Consider the following 23,412-nt stretch of genomic DNA (forward strand, 5'->3'; position numbering starts at 1 on the left):
GCAGCAACGTTTCCACCCTCCGTATTAGGAACTGGGAAGGAGTGACCTGTGTCTGCTCTCGAGTGATTGAGTGTGTGGGAATGTTCTAGAAACCATCTGTCGTTATGGATGTGTCTCTGTGTGTTTGGGGAGGGAGGGTTTCTTGTGGTTGATGTCATATTTTGTCAGTAATTCCGACCTTCCCATTTGTTATTCCAGCTCCAATTACTTTAATAAATCCCTGAATACAGGGACACATTTGAAAATCTCACTGGGTCCCCCATCAAACGGGTCCCTTTGCCTCCAGGCTGATGGATAATGGGTTTGTTTTCCTTCCTCACAGTTAACGTAGTGACCATCTACGTCCTGCTTTATAAAGATTGTGGATTGTCTCCATGTGTCAGACGTTACCTGGGGGCCATGGCAGCGGCGGATCTCCTGGTCATTATCCTCGACCTGATCCTGAGACACATTCCCATTGTTTATCGGGAACAGTTTTATTTCCTGATGGACTCCGTCCCGGTGTGTAATATCCACGCCGTCCTGCTTTATGCAGCCACTGACTGCTCTGTCTGGTTCACCGTCACTTTCACCTTTGATCGGTTTGTGGCCATTTGTTGCCAGAAGCTGAAAAGTAAATATTGCAGTGAGAAGACGGCGGCTGTGGTTCTGGGAGCAGTGACTGTGCTGAGCTGTTTAAAAAACATTTTCTGGTATTTTATGGTCACGGCTCGGTATAAGCTGTGGAACGAGCCCTGGTTTTGTGATGTAACAGACGCTGTTCGATCCTCCAGTGTCTGGGTCACAATCGAGTCCCTCCACAACATTCTAACCCCGTGTGTCCCATTTCTCCTGGTTCTGCTGCTCAATGTTCTCACCGTCAGACACATTTTAGTGGCCAGCAGAGCCCGCAGGAGACTCCGCGCTCACACCAATGGGGACGCTCAGTCTGACACAGTAATGAGAAACCGAAAAAAATCCATCATTTTACTGTTTGTGATCTCGGCCAATATCATCCTGTTATGGTCAATGTTAATGCTGTATTCTTTATGGAGACGGATGTGGTGGATTGGGTATCAGTCTGTGTATCTCCATCCCTTTGTGCGGGATTTGGGCTTCATGCTGCAGCTCCTCAGTTGCTGCACAAACACCGCGATTTATGCCGTGACCCAGACTAAGTTCAGGCAGCAGCTGAAGAATGTGCTGAAATATCCCTTCACCCAAATGCATCCATCCATCAAATTCCCGCATTAATCAATCCATCCGGGATTTTCTCATTTCAGTTCAGTGTTTCAGCGATGGAGCAGCCTGTCGCTATGGTAACAGACTGAGGGTAGCACTGGTTTGTCCATCCTTATCCCACAGGGGGGTTACAGGGAAACATTTCAATGCTTCTCACAACTCAGGGGCCATTGAGAAAAGGCACCATCCCACTGACTGTATCCATCACTTCCATTTGTAACCAATAAAAATGTTGATTAAAGCGTGCCGAGCAGCAGAGTGACCGATGTTGTTGTGTGTCTTTGTGTTGGAGAAGCTGAGATGGTGAGAGACAGACTCAGCCCCAAGTCCTGGTCCTCAGGGAAGTGGAGGGCACTGGGCCCTGAGCTCAGGAGCTGGGTTTAACTCCCTCTGTCCCCACCCCCCTACTCCAACCTGGCCGCCCCATTTCCTCTCCCCCACTCTTCCTCCTCAATTCTCTCCCTCTCTTTCTCTTTCTGCACACTGTGTCTCTCTCACCTCCTCTCCCTTTTACTCTCTCTGGTCCCCTCTCAGACACCGCCCCCAACCCCGGATTCTCCACCTGCCTCCACTATTCTTTCTGCCTCACTCTCCCTCTCTCTCTCTCACACCCCCAACATGAGTTTCTCCACCTGCCTCCATTCTTCTCTCTCCCCCTCACCCTCACTCTCCTGCTGTCTCTGTCTCCCTCCCGCAATGTCGTCTCTACCACATTTTCCCCACCTCCCACATCTCTCAATCATCTCACCCCCACCCCCCACACGCAGCCTCACCACAAACACCCAGTCTCTAGGTCAGAGGGAGAGGGAAGGACCAGGGAGACAGAGTGTGTCAGAGAGAGAGGAAGGGCAGGACAGGAGGGAGAGAGATTGAGTCAGAGAGAAACGGAGGGAGGTGGGGAGAGAGAGAGACACCGAGGGAGGGGGATCGAGAGTGAGAGAAGATGGAGAGAGAGAAATAGGGGAGGACATAATGAGGGCCGGGGGGGAGACCGGGGGCCGGGGGGAGACCGGGGGAGGGGGACAGAGAGAGAGGGGGGGACAGAGAGAGAGGGGGGGACAGAGAGAGAGAGAGAGAGTGGGGGCGGCACAGAGAGAGAGAGTGGGGGCGGCACAGAGAGAGAGAGTGGGGGCGGCACAGAGAGAGAGAGTGGGGGCGGCACAGAGAGAGAGAGTGGGGGCGGCACAGAGAGAGAGAGTGGGGGCGGCACAGAGAGAGAGAGTGGGGGCGGCACAGAGAGAGAGAGTGGGGGTGGCACAGAGAGAGAGAGTGGGGGCGGCACAGAGAGAGAGAGTGGGGGCGGCACAGAGAGAGAGAGTGGGGGCGGCACAGAGAGAGAGAGTGGGGGCGGCACAGAGAGAGAGAGTGGGGGCGGCACAGAGAGAGAGAGTGGGGGCGGCACAGAGAGAGAGAGTGGGGGCGGCACAGAGAGAGAGAGTGGGGGCGGCACAGAGAGAGAGAGTGGGGGCGGCACAGAGAGAGAGAGTGGGGGCGGCACAGAGAGAGAGAGTGGGGGCGGCACAGAGAGAGAGAGTGGGGGCGGCACAGAGAGAGAGAGTGGGGGCGGCACAGAGAGAGAGAGTGGGGGCGGCACAGAGAGAGAGAGTGGGGGCGGCACAGAGAGAGAGAGTGGGGGCGGCACAGAGAGAGAGAGTGGGGGCGGCACAGAGAGAGAGAGTGGGGGCGGCACAGAGAGAGAGAGTGGGGGCGGCACAGAGAGAGAGAGTGGGGGCGGCACAGAGAGAGAGAGTGGGGGCGGCACAGAGAGAGAGAGAGTGGGGGCGGCACAGAGAGAGAGAGTGGGGGCGGCACAGAGAGAGAGAGTGGGGGCGGCACAGAGAGAGAGTGGGGGCGGCACAGAGAGAGAGAGTGGGGGCGGCACAGAGAGAGAGAGTGGGGGCGGCACAGAGAGAGAGAGTGGGGGCGGCACAGAGAGAGAGAGTGGGGGCGGCACAGAGAGAGAGAGTGGGGGCGGCACAGAGAGAGAGAGTGGGGGCGGCACAGAGAGAGAGAGTGGGGGCGGCACAGAGAGAGAGAGTGGGGGCGGCACAGAGAGAGAGAGTGGGGGCGGCACAGAGAGAGAGAGTGGGGGCGGCACAGAGAGAGAGAGTGGGGGCGGCACAGAGAGAGAGAGTGGGGGCGGCACAGAGAGAGAGAGTGGGGGCGGCACAGAGAGAGAGAGTGGGGGCGGCACAGAGAGAGAGAGTGGGGGCGGCACAGAGAGAGAGAGTGGGGGCGGCACAGAGAGAGAGAGTGGGGGCGGCACAGAGAGAGAGAGTGGGGGCGGCACAGAGAGAGAGTGGGGGCGGCACAGAGAGAGAGTGGGGGCGGCACAGAGAGAGAGGGGGGGAACAGAGAGAGAGGGGGGGAACAGAGAGAGAGGGGGGGAACAGAGAGAGAGGGGGGGAACAGAGAGAGAGGGGGGGAACAGAGAGAGAGGGGGGGGAACAGAGAGAGAGGGGGGTAACAGAGAGAGAGAGGGGGAACAGAGAGATGGTGACCAGGAACTGTAGACCTCAGTGGTGGGTAAGCCGTTGGAGGCGATTCAGAAGGATAGGATTTGCATGTATTTGGAGAGTTAAGGAATGATTAGGGACACTCAACATGGTTACTTAACAGGGTGTCTCACAGACTTGATTGAGATTTTTAAGGTAGTCACCAAGAAGATCGATGAGTGCAGAGTGGCAGACATTGTTTATTTGGACTTTAGTAAAGCCTTTAAAAAGATTGTGCAGGGGAGACGAAGTTGTAAAGTTCGATCCCATGGGATTCAGCAAGAGCTTGCCAACTGGATACAAAATTAGCTTAACAATAGGAGACAGTAATAGTGGAGGGTTGTTTTTCACACTGGAGGCCCGTGACCAGCAATGTTCTCCAGGAATCGGTGCTGGGTCCATTTTTGTTTGTCATGTGTGTAGATGGTTTGAATTAGAATATACAAGGCATGGTTTGTTTGTGGGTGACATCAAAAACTGTTAAGGTAGACAGTAACAAAAGGTTATCCACGAATACATGATTAGATTAGATTAGATTACATTACAGTGTGGAAACAGGCCCTTCGGCCCAACAAGTCCACACCGACCCGCCGAAGCGTAACCCACCCATACCCCCACATTTACCCCTTACCTAACACTACAGGCAATTTAGCATGGCCAATTCACCTGACCTGCACATCTTTGGACTGTGGGAGGAAACCGGAGCACCCGGAGGAAACCCACGCAGACATGGAGAGAACGTGCAAACTCCACAATTGATCAGTCCTGAGGGATCCTGATCAATTGGGTGAATGGGCTGAAATGTGGCAGATGGAATTTAATTTGAATAAATGTAAGATATTATATTTTAATAAAACAAACATCTCCTTTAGCCTCATTAATTAATTACACTATTTAAAAGTAAGGCCTTGAGTCGTGATGTGGAACAAAGAGACCGAGGGGTTCAGGTCTTTGCAGTTTGTGTCACATGTAGACAGGGTGGTTAAGTGGGTGTTTAGCACGCTTACCTTCATTGCTCAGACCTTGAGGTATAGGAGTTGGGACACTGTCATGAGGTTATACATGATGTTGGTGAGGCCTCTTCACTGTGTTCAGTTCTGGTCCCCCGTGAGAGGAAGGATGTTATTAAATTGGAGAAGGTTCAGAAGATGTTTCCCAGGATGTTGCCATGAATGGAGGGATTGTTTTAGAAGGAGAGGATGGATAGGCTGGGATGTCTGTCACTGGAGAGCAGGAGGTTGAGAGGTGGCCTTATTAGAGGTTTATAAAATCATGGAGTGTGAGCAGCAGCTAAGGTAAGACAGTTTGTTTTAAAATTACTTACCGGTAGCGGACAGCGGTGTTTTTTTCTCTAATTACAGAAAGAGCGGGAGCAGCAGGGGGAAGTGACGAAGACCGGAGGGGCAGTCGGGTAGGTTTTTTTTCCCTTTAAAAGCGCGCAGGAGAAGAACCCGAGGCACTACAGAGGTAGTGTCTCCCACCCGCCCTCCTCCTCTAACCTAAATAATAAGACCCGTTGTGCTAAGTAGGTAAGTGCTGCATTTTGCTTGTTCTATTCTTTAGACCTAGTTTTTTTTTTTTTACAAAAGGTTACTTTCAGAGGGATGGAAGTGAAGGCAGTGCAATGTTCCTCTTGCAACATGTTTGAGGTGAGGGATGCCATGGACATCCCTGCTGAAAACACTTGCCGGAAGTGCACCCATCTCCAGCTCCTCCAAGACCGTGTTCGGGAACTGGAGCTGGAGTTGGATGAACTTAGGATCATTCAGGAGGCAGAGGGGGTCATAGATCGGAGCTTTAGGGAAGTAGTAACTCCAAAGATGGCAGATAGATGGGTGACAGTGAGGGGGACTGGGAGGAAGCAGCCAGTGCAGGGACCCCCTGCGGCCGTTCCCCTCAAGAACAAGTATACCGTTTTGGATACTTGTGGGGGGGGGGGGGGGGGGACTTACCAGAGGTAAGTAACGGGGCTCAGGTCTCTGGCACGGAGCCTGTCCCCGTTACTCAGAAGGGAAGGGTGGAGAAGAGCAGAGCAGTAGTAATTGGGGACTCGCTAGTTCGGGGCACAGATAGGAGGTTTTGTGGGAACAAGAGAGACTCACGTTTGGTATGTTGCCTCCCAGGTGCAAGGGTAGGTGATGTCTCTGATCGTGTTTTCCGGGTCCTTAAGGGGGAGGGGGAGCAGCCCGAAGTCGTGGTCCACATTGGCACCAATGACATAGGTAGGAGGAGCGCTGAGGATGTTAGACAGGCTTTCAGGGAGCAAGGTTGGAAGCTCAGAGTTAGAACGAACAGAGTTGTTGTCTCTGGTTTGTTACCCGTGCCACGTGATAGAGATTCGAGGAATAGGGAAAGAGAACACTTAAATGCGTGGCTACAGGGATGGTGCAGGAGGGAGGGATTCCGGTATTTGGATAACTGGGGTTCTTTCTGGGGAAGGTGGGACCTCTATAAACAGGATGGTCTGCACCTGAACCTGAGGGGCACCAGTATCCTTGGTGGGAGGTTTGCCAGTGCTCTTGGGGGGGGCTTTAAACTAACTCTGCAGGGGCATGGCAACCCAGACTGTAGCTTTAGGGTGCAGGACCTGGAGTGTAGGGAGGTTAGGAACATGGCATCAATTTCAAAGGAGGGTGCCTGTAAACAGGAAAGTGGTTTGAAGTGTGTATACTTCAATGCAAGACGTATACGAAATAAGGTAGGTGAACTTGCAGCGTGGGTTGGTACCTGGGACTTCGATGTTGTGGCTATTACGGAGACATGGGTAGAACAGGGACAGGATTGGCTGTTGCAGGTTCCAGGGTTTAAATGTTTTAGTAGGGTCAGAGGTGGGGGTAAAAGAGGGGGAGGTGTGGCATTGCTTGTCAAAGACAGTATTACAGCTGTGGAAAGGACGATGGATGAAGACTCGCCATCTGAGGTAGTTTGGGCTGAGGTTAGGAATAGGAAAGGTGAGCTCACCCTGTTAGGAGTTTTTTACAGGCCTCCTAATAGTCCTAGAAACGTAGAAGAAAGGATTGCGAGGATGATTCAAGAGAAGAGTGAAAGTAATAGGGTGGTTGTTATGGGGGACTTTCCTGATATTGATTGGGAAAGCTATAGCTCAAGTTCGTTAGATGGGTCAGTGTTTGTCCAATGTGTGCAGGAGGGTTTCCTGACACAATATGTAGATAAGCCAACAAGAGGTGAGGCCATACTGGATTTGGTTCTGGGTAATGAACCAGGCCAGGTGTTAGAATTAGAGGTAGGTGAGCACTTTGGGGACAGTGACCACAATTCGGTGACCTTTACTCTCGTGATGGAGAGGGATAAGTGTGTACTACAGGGCAAGAGTTATAGCTGGGGGCAGGGAAATTATGATGCTGTGAGGCATGACTTAGGATGTGTGGCCTGGAAAAGTAAGCTTCAAGGCAAGGGTGTAATTGATATGTGGAGCTTGTTCAAGGAGCAACTATTGAGTGTCCTTGATAAGTATGTACCTGTCAGGCAGGGAGGAAAGGGTCGTGTGAGGGAGCTGTGGTTTAATAAGGAATTGGAATCCCTTGTTAAATGGAAGAGGGTGGCCTATGTAAAGATGAGGCGTGAAGGTTCAATTGGGACGATTGAGAGTTATAAGGTAGCCAGGAAGGACCTGAAGAGAGAGCTAAGAGCAGCAAGGAGGGGACATGAAAGGTCCTTAGTTGGTAGGATTAGGGAAAACCCTAAGGCTTTCTATAGGAATAAAAGAATGACTAGGGTAGGAATAGGTCCAGTCAAGAATAGTATGGGAAGTTGCGTGTGGAGGCTGAAGAGATTGGGGAGACACTGAATGAATACTTTTCGTCAGTATTCAATCAGGAACAGGACATTGTTGTCAATGTGAGTACTGAGTCACAATTAAGTAGAATGGATGGCTTTGAGGTATGTAGAGAAGAGGTGTTGGAAATTCTGGAAAGGGTGAAAATAGATAAGTCCCCTGGGCCTGATGGCATTTATCCTAGGATTCTCTGGGAAGCAAGGGAGGAGATTGCAGAGCCATTGGCCTTGATTTTTATGTCCTCGTTGTCTACAGGAGTAGTGCCAGAAGATTGGAGGCTAGCAAATGTGGTTCCCTTGTTCAAGAAGGGGAGTAGGGATAACCCTAGTAACTATAGGCCGGTGTGTCTCACTTCTGTTGTGGGCAAAATCTTAGAGAGAATTGTAAGGGATAGGATTTATGCACATCTGGATAGGAATAATGTGATCAAGGATAGTCAGCATGGTTTTGTGAAGGGCAGGTCGTGCCTCACAAACCTTATTGAATTCTTTGAGAAGGTGACTAAGGAGGTGGACGAGGGGAAAGCAGTAGATGTGGTGTATATGGATTTTAGTGAGGCGTTTGATAAGGTTCCCCATGGTAGACTACTGCAAACAATACGGAGATATGGCATTGAGGGTGAGTTGGAGGTTTGGATTAGGAGTTGGCTGGCTGGAAGAAGACAGAGGGTAGTAGTTGATGGCAAAGCTTCATCTTGGAGTGCCGTCGCTAGCGGTGTTCCGCAAGGATCTGTTTTGGGACCATTGCTCTTTGTCATTTTTATAAATGACCTGGAGGAGGGGTTAGAAGGTTGGGTGAGCAAGTTTGCGGATGATACGAAAGTCAGAGGAGTTGTAGTCAGTGAGGAAGGATGTGGCAGGTTACAGCAGGATATAGATAAGCTGCAGAACTGGGCAGAAAGGTGGCAAATGGAGTTCAATGTAGCTAAGTGTGAGGTGATTCACTTTGGTAAGAGTAATAAAAAGATGGGGTACTGGGCTCACGGTCGGATACTTGGTAGTGTGGATGAGCAGAGGGATCTTGGTGTCCATGTACACAAATCTTTGAAAGTTGCCACCCAGGTAAATAGTGCGGTGAAGAAGGCATATGGCGTACAGGCTTTTGTTCGTAGAGGAATTGAGTTCCGGAGTACTGAGGTCATGTTGCAGTTGTATAGGACTCTGGTGCGGCCACATCTGGAATATTGTGTGCAGTCTTGGTCGCCATACTATAGGAAGGATGTGGAGGCACTGGAACGGGTGCAGAGGAGGTTTACCAGGATGTTGCCTGGTATGGTAGAAAGATCGTATGAGGAAAGGCTGAGGCACTTGGGGTTGTTTTCATTGGAGAAAAGAAGGTTTAGGGGTGACTTGATAGAGGTGTATAAGATGATTAGGGGTTTCGATAGGGTCGACAGTGAGAATCTTTTTCCTCGTATGGAGTCAGCTATTACAAGGGGGCATAGCTTTAAATTAAGGGGGGGGGGGGTAGGTATAGGACAGATGTTAGGGGTAGGTTCATTACTCAGCGAGTCGTGAGTTCATGGAATGCCCTGCCAGTAGCAGTGGTGGACTCTCCTTCATTATGGGCATTTAAGCGGGCATTGGATAGGCATATGGAGGATAGTGGGCTAGTGCAGGTTAGGTGGGCTTGGATCGGCGCAACATCGAGGGCCGAAGGGCCTGTACTGCGCTGTATTCTTCTATGTTCTTTGTAGATAAGATGAATGGCTGCATGGGAGGGGGATTCAAGACACCGGTGCATACACTTTGAGAAGAGATGACAAAGATTTTAAAAAGACATGAGTTTTTCTATTTTTGCACTTATGGGTTGAACTTCCAGAGGAAGTGGTAGCTGTGAATACAATTACAATACTTAAAAGATATTTGGATAAGTACATAAATAGGAGATATTTGGAGGGATATAGGCCAAGCAGAGGCAGGTGTGATTAGTTTAGGTGGAATTATAGTCGACATGGATTGGTTAGACCACAGGATCCATTTCCATGATACATAACTTTGAAACTCTTAACTCTCGGTGTCTTCGTGTTCACAACTCTCCCTATCACTGTCACCTCATGAAGCTTCACAACTCTTCCTTATCTCTGCTATCATAAGCATCTCTGTAACATCCTCCAATCACACAATCCTCCCTATCTCTGTAATCTCGATCCCCACAAATCTCTCTGCTAAGTGCCTTTCTGTAATTCCAGCCTTGAGGATAGCCCATTTTTAACTCAGATTCCTGCACCCTGAGCTCCAGAATTTCCTACTAAACCTCTCTGCTCATTTGCCTCCCCAAAACATTAACCAATCATCTATCATCTATTCTAATATCAAAAAGGTATGAGATGATCGCAGCGGGCCTGTGTGCTTGATGACCAATATGGAGAAGATGGGGGCATTGTGTTCAACAGTTTAATACCAGAGACTCTGACCCCATTTTATTCCGTGTTTCTCAGTGATTCCCTCTTTTTGAAGCAGACATGAGTGAGAAGCAGTGGAGAATGTAAATGATACACAGTCTGCATAGTGAGAGGATTCCACCACCACTGGCTGTTTACCCTCCAGCTCCACAATGTCCAATAACCTATCCATGCTATCGCGGATCCTGGCACCAGGGAGGTAACATACTATCCTCGATTCATGTCTGTGGCCACAGAAGTGCCTGTCTGTACCCCTGACTATTGAATCCCCGTCACTCTCTTTCCTCCTGTTCTTTGCAGAATCCGAAGCTGGATACAGTATCTGTTTGATAACGGGATGATCACTGGAAACTCCTGCATTTCCTTCCTGAGCCTTTTACTTGATCTGATAGTCATCCATTCCCTTTCCTAACTCACTGAACGTGCTGTCCATAACATCCTCAGTATTGCTGATGAGCTACAGTGAGTCCACTCACAGCTTCAGATCTGAAAAGCAGTTTCCCAGTAACTGCAGATGGGCACACTTCCTGCACATATTGTCGCCAGGGACACTGGAAGCATCCCATATTTCCCACATTGTGCAAGAGGAGAACACTGCGGATCTGAGGTCTCCTGTAACAATGTCTCTCTAGATTCAGCTAGTTCTCCTATCGCGAGAGAACTTAAATGAGCTAGCAACCTTTCTTCACTTCAAGCATGTCCATTATAATCTAAAGCCCCGACCTTTACTTAAGCTGACATGTTATACTTTAAAATCTGTTACAAAATATTCAGCAGGTATCTCATAAAAATTGGCTATTCCCATTGGGGCCATGTGAATTTCTGAATGGCCTGAACTAAACCTGAGTTTCAGCTTCACCTTCTCCCTGTCTCACCTCATTGTTTTCACCCAACTCCAAAACACACTCACTGAGCCAAGCAGCATTCTCAGTACAGCCCTGTCATTTTCAGTTGTCAGAATCTGGAACATTCCACCTGAAAAGATGCTGGAATTTTAGTCCATAAGGAATTTTAATGGGTAGCTTGCAGAGAATCGAAAATAAGGAGTTTACAGGTTAACATTACGAAGTGGGTGATTGGGGACTAAATCTGACAGTTCCTGCAAAGAGATTAGGTGCAATTTGGATAAATCTGTGCTCCCTCTCAGGCCAATATCTCCTTCCTCAGCTGCAGGGCCCAGAACAGAGCACACACCCAAAGGGTGATCCAGCCACAAATTTGTCCATCTCTCTGATTTTTGCTTTACAAAAGTATTGACGATTAGATTTAGATTACTTTACAGTGTGGAAACAGGCCCTTCGGCCCAACAAGTCCACACCGACCCGCCGAAGCGAAACCCACCCATACCCCTACATTTACCCCTTACCTAACACTACGGGCAATTTAGTATGGCCAATTCACCTGACACTGCACATCTTTGGACTGTGGGAGGAAACCGGAGCACCCGGAGGAAACCCACGCAGACACGGGGAGAACGTGCAAACTCCACACAGTCAGTCGCCTGAGGCAGGAATTGAACCCAGGTCTCAGGCACTGTGAGGCAGCAGTGCTAACCACTGTGCCACCGTGCCGCCCACTAAATGATATTTTCTCTCAGACAGAACAGAAAAACCTTTCTGTTTCCACAGTTAAATGCCAATTATATTCAGGTCCTGATGTCTCTGCGGACTGTAAAAACCTGTTTTTGAGATCCAAGTCTCAATTAATATCCCATAAAATGAATTCACACAACAACACTTACAGTCAGTGCAGGATGAATAGTAAAGACAAATATTTATCTTGCACCTAACCTACACATCTCTGAAAACTATGGGCAATTTAGCTCCCAGTGCAATGGCAAAGGAGACATAGGTTAAAGAGTGAATAATAGGTGGGGACAGAGCCCAAAGGAACATTTGGAAAGAAAAAGGACTGGATAGCGATCTGGCTGGGAGAGTGCATAGCTGTTAATGGAGGGAACAGGAACCGGTGTCTGGCAGCATCTCAGTGGATGTGATGGAAATGGTGGCTGATGTACGTTCTGCCGCAAAAAAGACCCTGAGCTTCCAGTTGCCTGCCACTTCAACACACGAGCCTGTTCCCTAGCCAACATCCCTGTCTCATACTTACTGCAATGTTCCAGTGAAGCTTGATACAAACTGGCAGAACACTCCAGAACATACCAAATGGCTCCGTATTTCAATTACAGCAATTTCCCCTCCCATGTGGTCAACAATACCCTCCACCGTATCTCCTCTACTTCCCACACCTCCACCCTTGAACCCAACTCCTTCAACTGCAACAAGGATAGAATCCCCCAAGTCCTCACATTCCACCCAAGTACAACACATCATCCTCCACCATTTCCACCACCTACAATCAGACCCCATCAGAGATATATTTCCCTCCCTGGTCCTTTCAGCATTCCTCAGAGACCATTCTCTCTGACTTCCTTGTTAGATCCACGCTCCCCACCAACCCATCCTCTACTCCCAGCACCTTCGCTCGCCATTGCAAGAAGTGGAAAACCTGTGCCCACACCTTCCCCTCACCTCCATCCAAGACACCAAAGGATCCTTCCACATTCAGCAGAGATAGTTCTTACATTCAAACACCTCACCTATTGAGTCCTTTGCTCTCGATGTGGTCTCCTCTACAGTGGGGAGACAGGATGCCAACTTGTGGAATATTTCAGGGAACATTTCTGGAACACATGTACCAACCAACCCCACTGCCCTGTGGCCGACACATTCAACGGACCCTCCCACTCCGCCAAGGACATGCAGGTTCTGGGCTGCCTCCATCGCCAAATCAAGCCACCCTAAGCTTGGAGGAATAACACCTCATCGTCCGCCTTGGGACCCTTCAACCACACAGCATCAATGTTTCCTCATCTCCCCTCACCCCACCTTATCCTAGCTCCAACCCTCCAACTCGGCACTGGCCTCTTAAACTGACCCACCTGTCCATCTTCCTTCCCCATTATCCACTCCACCGTCTCACCATTACCTCCCACCTGCATCTACCTATTGCCTTCCTAGATCCCTTCCCCCCCAGCCCTACACACCCCCTCCTATTTATCTCTCAGCACTCTTTCCCACACCGCACATTCCTGATGAAGGGCATATACCTAAAACGGCAATTCTCCAGCTACTTGGATGCTGCCTGACCTGCTGTGCGTTTCCAGTGCCACATGTTAACGAAGCTGGAAGAACAAAACCTCATCACCCACTCGGGGACCCTTCAGCCCTTTGGCCTCAATATCAAATTCAATAATTTTAGATCCTGAACTCTGCCACGTCCTAGCATCCTAGCCCCCTACACCCCACACACCAGGTCTTGTTATTACATAGCCTGCTATTACACACTATCTGTGATTAGCCACTAACAGTCCCCATGAACAGCTATTCACTCTCCCCCAGCCAGATCGATATACACTCCTTTGTCCAATTTCTCCTATCTCTCTCTTTGCACTCTATTCCCAATCATTTACTCTTTTACCTATACCTTCTGCATATAAACCAACATTTTTCCCTCAGTCACATCAGTTCTGAGGAAGGTTCATAGGTTCAGAAATGTTAACTCTGACTTGTCTTCACAGATGCTGCCAGACCTGCTGAGCTTTTCCAGCACTTTCTGGTTGTTGTTTATCATTTCCATCATCCACAATTTTTTCTGGTTTTTATTTAGCGGGAGCTTGTAATTCATGTCAAGCAGCCGACACCGTGTGTTTATAAACCGCCCCAGTACCCACAAACTCCATTTTTCTCCCAGTCTATGCCACTCCCTTCACACTCACTGAGTCCCCCCTCACAGTGACACTGCGCCTGCACAGCTCATGGTCACGTGCTGGCCTGCTGGCCACACCACTCATTCACTTCTATTGGCTGGAGGATCACGCCAACTCTCCTATTGGCCTGCAGCTGCTGTCAATCACCTGGGCCCCATTGTGTCATGTTGGTGGGATCCTCCCATAAGTGTTGGAGGCTGAAGGGTGACCTCATTGAGTTTTATAAAACCATGAGGGGCATGAATGGGATAAATAGACAGGTCCAGAACGAGAGGTTTAAGTTGACAGGGAAAATATTTAAAAGGGACCTAAGGGGCTTCTGTCAATCAGAGGTTGCGACATGCATTGAATTTTCGGTCAGGACACGTGGTGGAGCCTGGTACAATTACCCCATCTGAATGGGTATATGAATAGAAAGGATATAGAGGGATATATGCCAAGTGCTGGCAAATAGGACTTGATTAGGTTAAGACATCTGGTCAGCATGGACGAGTTTGACCGAAGGGTCTGTTTCTGTGCAGTACATCTCTATGGCTCGATGGCTCTGCGGAGGGAGGAGCTTCATCATTCACAGCGAATGGGGCATTATCACAGAGCATAGGGGCTGGGGGCTAGTCAGCCCATTGGGGCTGTACTCTCTCCCTCTGCAGATGCTGCAAATCTGTCCCAACTCCCCTCCCAACTGTCCATAGCCTTCCAAATCTTTCCTTAAAAAGTTGAATTCCACATTTGTTTTGACACTAACTGTTGAATCTGCATTCAGCTCTTGTTCAAACTGTTCCAGATGCTCAGAACTGACTCAGTAAAATAATCTTCTCATTTTTACCTTGCATTATTTGCCAGTTACATGAATGCAGTTACTAAAAATTGTGACAAACTTTCTACTTTCCCTCTCTGTCAACTAAATATCCTGGAGACAAATCTGCTCCTGGTCGAAATCACAACAGGGGGAGGTTGAATAGGCTGGGGCTGTTTTCCCTGGCGTGTCGGAGACTGAGGAGTGACCTCACAGAGAAACATAAAATCATGAACGGCATGGACAGCATAAATAAGATAAATAGACAAAGTCTCCTCCCTGGAGTGGGGGCTTCCAGAACTAGAGGGCATAGGTTTAGGGTGGAGGGGAAAGATATAAAAGAGACCTGAGGGGCAACGTTTACACACAGAGGGTGGTACGTGTGTGGAATGAGTGGCCAGAGGAAGTGGTGGAGGCGAGTACAATTGTAACATTCATAGGTATATGAATAGGAAAGATTTGGGGGGATATGGGCCAGGTGCTGGCAGGTGGGACTAGATTGGGCTGGAATATCTGGTTGGCATGGATGGGTTGGACCGAATGGTCTGTTTCTGTGCTGTATGTCTCTGTGATGAATTTTATCCAAATAGCTAGTTCTCCTCGTATTCTATCATGTTGAACTTGCTAACCAGTCTGTTGTTATGTGGAACATTGTGTCTTCCTGAAGTCCGAGTTAACGATGTCCATGCACAAAGCCATGCTGATTCTCCCCAATTATTTGCCTTTCCAATTACATGCAAATCCTGTCCCTTAGAATCCCTTCCAACAACTTGCCTGCCACTGACTACAGGCTCACCGGTCTATAGTTCCCTGGCTTTTCCTTACCACCTTTCTCAAATAATGGCACACATCTTCCAGCACCTCACCTGTGGTTATTGATGACACAAATATCTCAGGGAGGGGCCCAACAATCACTTCCCTAGCTTCCCACAAATTTCTGGGATACATCTGATCAGGTCCCAGGGATTTATCCACCTTTATCCATTTTAAGACATTCAGGGTATCCTCCTCTGTAACATGGACACTTGCCAAGTTATCACTATTTATTTGTGCAAATTCTCTAGCTTCCACATCGTTTTTCAGTAAAAACCAATGTGTAATATTCATATAGAATCTTTCCAAACTCCTGCGGTTCCATAGTCAGTCTTGTTGGTCTTTGAGGGTCCCTATTCTCTGCCTGGTCACTCTTTGTCCTTAGTGTATTTCTAGAATCTATTTGGATTCTCCTTAAATCTATTTCCCAAAGCCATCGCTTGTCCCCTTTTTGCCCTCCTGGTTTCCCTCAAGTATTCTCCTACTGTCTCTATACTCCTCCAGGGATCCACTCAAACCCAGCTGTCTGTACCTGCCATATCCCTCCTTCATTTTCTTGATCAGAGCCTCAATTTCTCTCGACAGGCAGCATTCTCTACGCCTCCCAGCCTTGGCCTTAACAGGAATATACTGTCTGTGTACTCTCATTGTCTCATTTTTACAGGTCTATGGAGGCAATGGCAGATGTGGACAGAGAATCAATCATTCTCAGTAAAGAGAAAGTGTTGGGAAAGGTAACAGCCTAAAGGTAAAAGGGGCGCCTGGCCGTGATGGAATGCATCCCAGGGGCAAAAAGAGATGGCCGGGAAAATAGCAAATGTGTTCATGATAATTCGCGAAAATTTGCTGGACTCTGGGACGTATCTGACAGATTGGAAAGCTGCAAATGTGATGCCACTATTTAAAAAAAAAACACCCATTAGTTTAACTTCTGTAGTGGGGAAAATGCTTGAACCTGTCAAGGAAGTAGTAGCGAGTTATCTGGGTAGAAACTATCCCATTGAGCAGACACAGCATGGATTCATGAAAGGCAGCTCATGTTTAATGGATTTACTTGAACTATTTGAGGACATCACAAATGCGTTGGACAAGGGGGACCCGGTGGATGTGGTGTATCTGGATTTCCAGAAAGTAATCGACAAGTTGCCACATGAAAGGCTGCTGTATAAGATAAAGGCTGCACGGCGTTACAGGTAATGTATTAGCATGGATACAGGATGGGTTAACCAACAAAAAGTAAAGAATGGGGAGAAATGGGTGTTTGGATTAGTGTTGGCACTACAACTGTTTACAATTTACACAAATGTTTTGGAGTTGAGGACCAAGTGTACGGTGTCAGAGTTCACATTTGATACAAAGATGAGGTAGAGCAATGTGTGCAGAGGCCACCGTACGTCTGCACAGGGATACAGATAGGTTACGCGAGTGGGTAAGGATCTGGCAGATGGAGGACAATGTTGGGAAATGTGGGGTCATCCATTTTGGTTGAACTAACAGCAAACTGGATGATGAAATGGTGAAAACGTGCAGCATGCTGCTGTACAGAGGGAGCTGGGTGTCCTTGTGCATGAATCACAGGAAGTTGGTTTGCAGGTGCAGCAGGTAATTAAGGCAGTGAACGGAATATTGTGCTTCCTTGCTCGAGGGATGGTTATGCTGCAGCTGTACAGGCCACACCTGGAGTACTGGGTACAGGTTTGATCTCCTTACTTCAGCAAGGATGTACTAGCACTGGAGGGGGTGCAGAGGAGGGTCACTAGTTTGGGCCTGGGGTTGAGAGGGTTGGTGTATGTGGAGAGATTGAGAAAACTGGTTCTATACTCATTGCAATTTAGAAGAATGGGAGGTTGGATGGGGAAAAAAAACAAAATTATGAAGGGAGTAAGTAAGATAGAAGCAGGGAGTTTATTTTCACCAGGGATGGGTGAAACTAGAGAACATAGCGTCAAAATAAGGTGGAGCAGATTTAGGACTGAGTTCAGGAGTAACTTCTTCAGCTAAAGGGTTGTGAATCTGTGGAATTCCCTGCTGAGTGAAGCAGCTGAGCTATCAATTTTATTTGCCTTTAAGGCAAAAGGTAGATTTGTGAACAAGAAAGGAATTAAGGGTTATGGTGAGAGAGCAGGAATGTGGAGCTGAGGCCATGAAAAGATCAGCCCTGATCTTATTGAATGGCAGAGCAGGTTTGAGGGGTCAGATGAAGGTTTTTGCCTTGTGCCATCAAAATTGACCCTTGAAAAGTTAAGTTTCTAAATTGGACAATCTGGTCTATTATTTTCTGTAACTATTTTAAAACTAATAGAATTATCAGAGAATCCCAGAATCCCAACAGTGTGGAATGAGACCATTCGGCCCATCACATCGATACTGACGCTCAGAGTCTCCTAACCTCCCCCTGTAACGTTGCATTTTCCAGGGCCACCCAACCTACACATCCCTGAGCACTACGGGCAATTCAGCCTGGATAATCCAATCTACCCTGCACATCTTTGGACTGTGGGAGGAAACCAGAGAACTCGGATGAAATCCACGCAGACAACCCCAATAAGGTGATCATCTCTTTCTTATTTCCCAGTTCCACCCAAATAACTTCACTGGGTGGACTCCCATGAATATCCTCCCTAAGCACAAACATAATGCTATCCCTAATCAAAAACACTACTCCCCCTCCTCTCTTGGCCCCGTTTCTATTCTTCCTATAGCATCTATACTCTGAAACATTAAGCTGCCAGTCCTATCCATCCCTGAGCCACGTTTCTGTAATACCCATGATATCCCAGTGCCATGTTCAAAACCATACCCTAAGCCCATCTGCCTTCCCTGTCAGGCCTCTTGCATTGAAATAAATGCAGTGTAACTGCTCAGTCTGACCTCATTCTCTGCTTTGCCCTTGCCTGCCTTGACTATTTGACCTCAGAACTGTACCAGCCTCAGACATACCTCTTTTCTCACTATCTATTTGCAATCACACCCACTCCCTCACTGGTTTAATGCCTCCTGAGTAGCATTAACAAATCTCCCTGCCCAGATATTAGACACCTTCCAAATCAGGTACAATCCATCCTTCTTATGCAGGTCAACTCTACTCCAGAGGAGATCACAATGATGCAAAAATGTGAATCATTTTCCCCTGCACCAGCTCCTTCCAGCACCTCCTCCTCCTCTGTAATATGGACATTTTTCAAGATATCACCATTTATTTCAGCACATTCTATATCTCCCATGTACTTCTTCACAGTAAACACTGATGCAAAGTACTTGTTTCCCTATCTCGCCCATCGCCTGAAGCCCCACACAAAGACTGCCTTGCTGATCTCTATTTTCTCCTAGTTAGCCTTTTGTTCTTCATGTATTTACAAAAGCCCTTTGGATTATCCTTAACCCTATTCGCCAAAGCTATCTCACGTCCCCTTTTTGTCTCCTGATTTCCCTCTTAATTATACTCCTACTGCCTTTATACTGGAAAATGTTTTGGATTGGAATAAATGCAAAATATTACATCTTGATAAAACAAACCAGGGTAGGACTGACACTCAATAAAAGTAGGACCTTGAGTAGTGATATGGGAACAAAGAGACAGAGGGCTTCACGTCTTTGAAGTTTGTGTCACATGTAGACAGGGTGGTTAAGGTGCTTAGCACACTTACCGTCATTGTTCAGACCTTTGAATACAGGAGTTGGGACGTTATGTTGAGGATGTACAGGATGTTGGAGAGGCCTTTTCTGGAATACTCTGTCCAGTTCTGGTTGTGCTGTTATAGGAAGGATATTATTAAATTGGAGCAGGTTCAGAAGAGATTTACCAGCATGTTGCCATGAATGGAGGGATTGTGTTCTAAGGAGAGGCTGGATAGGCTGGGAATGTTTTCCACTGCAGTGCATGAGGTTGAGGGGTGACCTTATTAGAGGTTTATAAAATCAGAAAAAGAGTGCAGATAAGGTGAATAGCCGGGGGAGAGGGGGATTCAAAACTTGGGTGCATTCATTTTGAGAAGAAATGAGAAAGGTTTGAGAAAAGACATAAGGGTTTTAAAAAAAAACATACGTGTGGAATGAATTTCCAGAGGAATGAATACAATTACAATATTTAAAATACATTCAGATAAGTACATAAATAGGAAATATTTGGATGGATGTGGACCAAGCGGAGGCACGTACACTTAGTTCAGTTTGGAATTATGGTTGGCATGGACTGGTTGGACCACAGGGCCTGTTTCCTTGCTGTATAACATTATGACTCTAATCCTCACTAACTCTAAATTCCTCCATCCTCAACTCTCCTGATCACTGTCACCTCATCCAGCCTCACAACTCTTCCTTATTTATATAATTCCTCACCAGCCACAGAACGCTCCCTATCTCATGTCCTCCAGTTTCTCAGATCTCTGCTACATGTGCCTTTCTTTAGTTCCAGCCTTGAGGATGCCCTCATTCACTCCGATTGGTTGGAAGACAAACTGGTACGACCTGGTCCTCTAGTACTGCCCTCTGCCCCCTATTGGCCTGCGCTGACATCAATCACACGAGACCCATTGTGAGGTGAGTGGTGGGATCCTCCCTCTCTCTGCCCTGGAATGAGCTTCATCATTCACAGTGAATGGGGCAGTATCTCAGAGCACAGGGGCTGGGGGCTATTCAGCCCATTGGGACTGTACTCTCTCCCTCTGGAGATGCTGCACATCTGTCCCAATTCCCTTCCCATTTGCCCATAGCCCCCCAAATCTTCCCCTAAAAAGTAAAATTCCAAATCTGTTTATGAATAACTGCTGAGTCTGTGTCCAGCTGCCAATCAGACAGTTCCAGATGCTCAGACTTTACTGAATAAAATAATGTTCACATGTTCACATATTATTTGCCAATTACCTGAAAATAGTTACTAAAATTGTGGCATTGTTCACAATTCCCTTCTCTCTGCAAATTAAATATCCAAGACACAAATTTGCAACTGGTCAAACTCACTGCTTAACCGTCTCAGCTCCAAGGACAATTATCTGTGCTTCTGCTAGCTCTCCACAAAAGAGGAACACATCTTATTTTCATTTATTCGTGTCATAGAGATGTACAGCACAGAATCAGACCTTTGGTCCAATTTGTCCATGCCAACTAGGAATCCTAATCTAATGGAATCCTATTCCCAGCTATTGATCCGTATCCCTCGAAACCCTTCCTATTCATGTACCCAATCAGATGCCTTTCAAATGTTGTAATTGTATCAGCCTCCACTACTTCATCTGGCAGCTCATCCAATACACACACCACACACAGCTTGAAAACTTTGCTTCTCAGATCCCTTTTAAATCTTTGCTCTCTTGACTTAAGCCCATGTGATCTTGTTTTGGAACCACCTAACCTGGGGGGGAAAGACCCTGGCTGTTCACCTTATCCATGCCCCTCATGATTTTACAAATCTACATGAAGTCACCTCTCAATCTTTGACTCTCCAGGGAAATTACCACCAGCCTCTCCGTAGCCCAAATCCTCCAACCCTGGCAAAGTCTTTGTCAATCTTGTCTGAACTCTTTCAAGATTCAGAACATCCTTCCCAGAACAGGGGATTTTGAACTTAAAACAGAATTCCTGAAATGGCTTAATCAATGTCCTGTCCAGCCACAATATGATGTCCCAGCTTCTGTATTCAATGCATCGACCAATAAATATAAGCATACCATACACCACCTTCACTAGTCTGCCTATCTGCGACTCTACTTTCAACGAACAATGAATCTGAACTCCATGGTATCTTTGTTCAGCAACACTCCGAAGGACTTTACCATTAAGTGTATAAGTCCTGCCCTGATTTGCCTTTCCAAAATGCAGCACCTCGCATTTGTCTAAATTGAACTCCGTCTGCCATTCTTTGCTCCATTGGCCCATCTGATCAAGATCCTGTTGTATTCTGAGCTAACCTTCTTCGCTGTCCACTACACCTCCAATTTTGGTGTCTTCTGTAAACCCACTGACTATATCTCATATATTCACATCCAAGTCATTTATTTGAGGACCGAATATCCATTCCTGCAGCACACTGCTGCTCACACGCCTCCAGTCCGCAAAGCAACCCTCCATCACCACCCTCTGCCTCCTACCTTCAAGCCAGTTTTGTATCCAAATGGCTCGTTCTCCCGCCATTTCATGTTGTTATCTAACCTTGCTAACCAGTCTGCTTTGTGGAACATCGTTCAGTGTCCATATAGACAACGTCCACAGTCTGCCTTCATCAACCATCTTTGTCACATCTTCAAAAAAAACTCAATCAAGTTAGAAAGAGAGAATTACTCACACAAAGTCATGTTGACTATCCTTAATCTTTCCTGGTCTTTCCAAATACATGTAAATCCTATCCCTCAGAATCCCTTCCAATAACTTGCCTACCACTGACTTCAGGCTGCCTGTTCTGTTGTTCCCTGGCCTTTCCTTACCACCTTTTTAAAATAACAACACCTGTCTTCCAGCACCTCACCTGGCACAAACGATGATATAAATACCTCAGGGAGGGGCACTGCTTTCCTAGCTTTCCACAAATTTCTGGGATACACCTGATCAGGACCCAGGGATTTATCCACCTTGATGCCATTTAAGACATCCAGTACCACCTCCTCTGTAACATGGACACTTTTCAAGTTATCACTGTTGTTAACTATCAAGTTCTCCAAACTCTCCAGAAAAGTGTAGCATAGTATCTCTCCCACCTCCTGTTGTTCTACAGATGGCCTTCTTGATCTTTAAGAAGTTGTATTCTTTGTCTATTTTTTCTTTTATCCTTGATATATTTGTAGAATCGCTTTGGATTCTACTTAAACCATTTCCTAGAGATATTTCATGTTCCCTTTTTGCTCATCTGATTTCCCTTGAGTATATTCCTGTAAAAACATGAACCTGTACTCCCAATTCCTCCGCCTCTGCCATATCTTCTTCCAGGAAAAGCAATTCCACTCCAGGACATCCCAGAAAGGATTCCTATTTCAAGGACTGCATTTCCCTCCCACGTGATCAAAAATTCCCTCCAATGCATATCCTCCACTTCCCGTACCTCCACCTTCCCCCCCACCCCTCCAACCACAATAAGAATATAATCCACCGGTCCTCACCTGCCACCCCACGAATCTCCAGATACAGCGCATTAACCTCTGCAATTTCCGCTACCTACAGTCAGACCCCACCACCATGGATATATTTCCCTCCCCAGCCCTTCCACAGAGACCATGGGATATTTGGTGCTGATGTGCTGCCCCACTGATACCTCAGTCACTCACCCTGCCCAATGGTCTAGTGATACTATCGCTAGATGGATAATCCAGACACCCAGATAACGTTCTGGGTCCCAGGGTTTGGATCCCGTCACAGCAGACAGTGGAATGTGAATTCAATAAAAATTTGGAAGTAAGAATCTATTAAAGACCGTGAATCCATTGTTGATTGTTGCAAAAAAAAACAATGAGATTCACTAATATCCTTCAGGGAAGGAATCTGCCATCTTTACCTGGTCTGGCCTGCATGTGACTCCAGACCCACAGCAACATGGTTGAATCTTAACTGCCCTTGAGGCCCAGCCAGTGACACCCTCATCCTGTGAATGAATTAAAAAAGGTCAAGTCTTGTATACAATCATACTATTCTTACAGATAAGTGATCTGTTAGTAAATTTGCTTCTCAATTCCCGGCTGACTATTTATTTCTCAGTTTCACCTGCACAACTTGCCTGGATGTACTTCCAGGATTATCCTCCTGAAGCCCAGCCATAATGTTATCCCTCATCAAAACCATCTCACCCCCCTGCTCTGTTGCCCCCTTTCTATCCTTGCTATAGCATCTATACCTTGGAACATTAAGCTGCTGGTCCTAACCATTCCTAAGTCATACCTCTGTAATTGCTGTAATATCCCAGTGCCATGTTCAAAACCATACCCTGAGCTCCTCTGCCTGACCTATCGGGCCTCCTGCATTGAAATAAATGCAGTGTAACTGCTCAGTCCTACCTCATTCTGTGCCTTGCCCTTGCCTGCCTTGACCGTTTGACAACTGAACTGTACCAGCCGCAGACTTGGCTCTTTCCTCACTCTTTTGAGTTTACCTCCATTCCTTCACTGGTTTAATGCCTCCTGAATAGAACTAGCAACT

General features: G+C 47.4%; 1 long non-coding RNA gene across 3 annotated transcripts in view; it reads right to left on the reverse strand.

The window, feature by feature from the left end:
- Nucleotides 1-228: 228 nt before the first annotated feature.
- LOC148139725 (uncharacterized) overlaps nt 229-23,412 on the reverse strand; it is a 29,184-nt gene continuing 6,000 nt past the window's right edge. The window contains exons 5-7 of one of the 3 annotated variants that reach the window (XR_015753663.1): nt 22,775-22,861; nt 18,942-19,046; nt 229-606 (exon numbers count right to left, since the gene is read on the reverse strand). This is a non-coding gene — a long non-coding RNA (uncharacterized LOC148139725). The remainder of the gene's footprint in view (nt 607-18,941; nt 19,047-22,774; nt 22,862-23,412) is intronic. The other 2 variants (XR_015753665.1, XR_015753664.1) reach the window with 2 other exon arrangements.

Source organism: Chiloscyllium plagiosum, unplaced genomic scaffold, assembly GCF_037043375.1.
Source record: "Chiloscyllium plagiosum isolate Xiang-an unplaced genomic scaffold, Cpla_swu_hap1 HiC_scaffold_38, whole genome shotgun sequence".
Taxonomy (NCBI): domain Eukaryota; kingdom Metazoa; phylum Chordata; class Chondrichthyes; order Orectolobiformes; family Hemiscylliidae; genus Chiloscyllium; species Chiloscyllium plagiosum.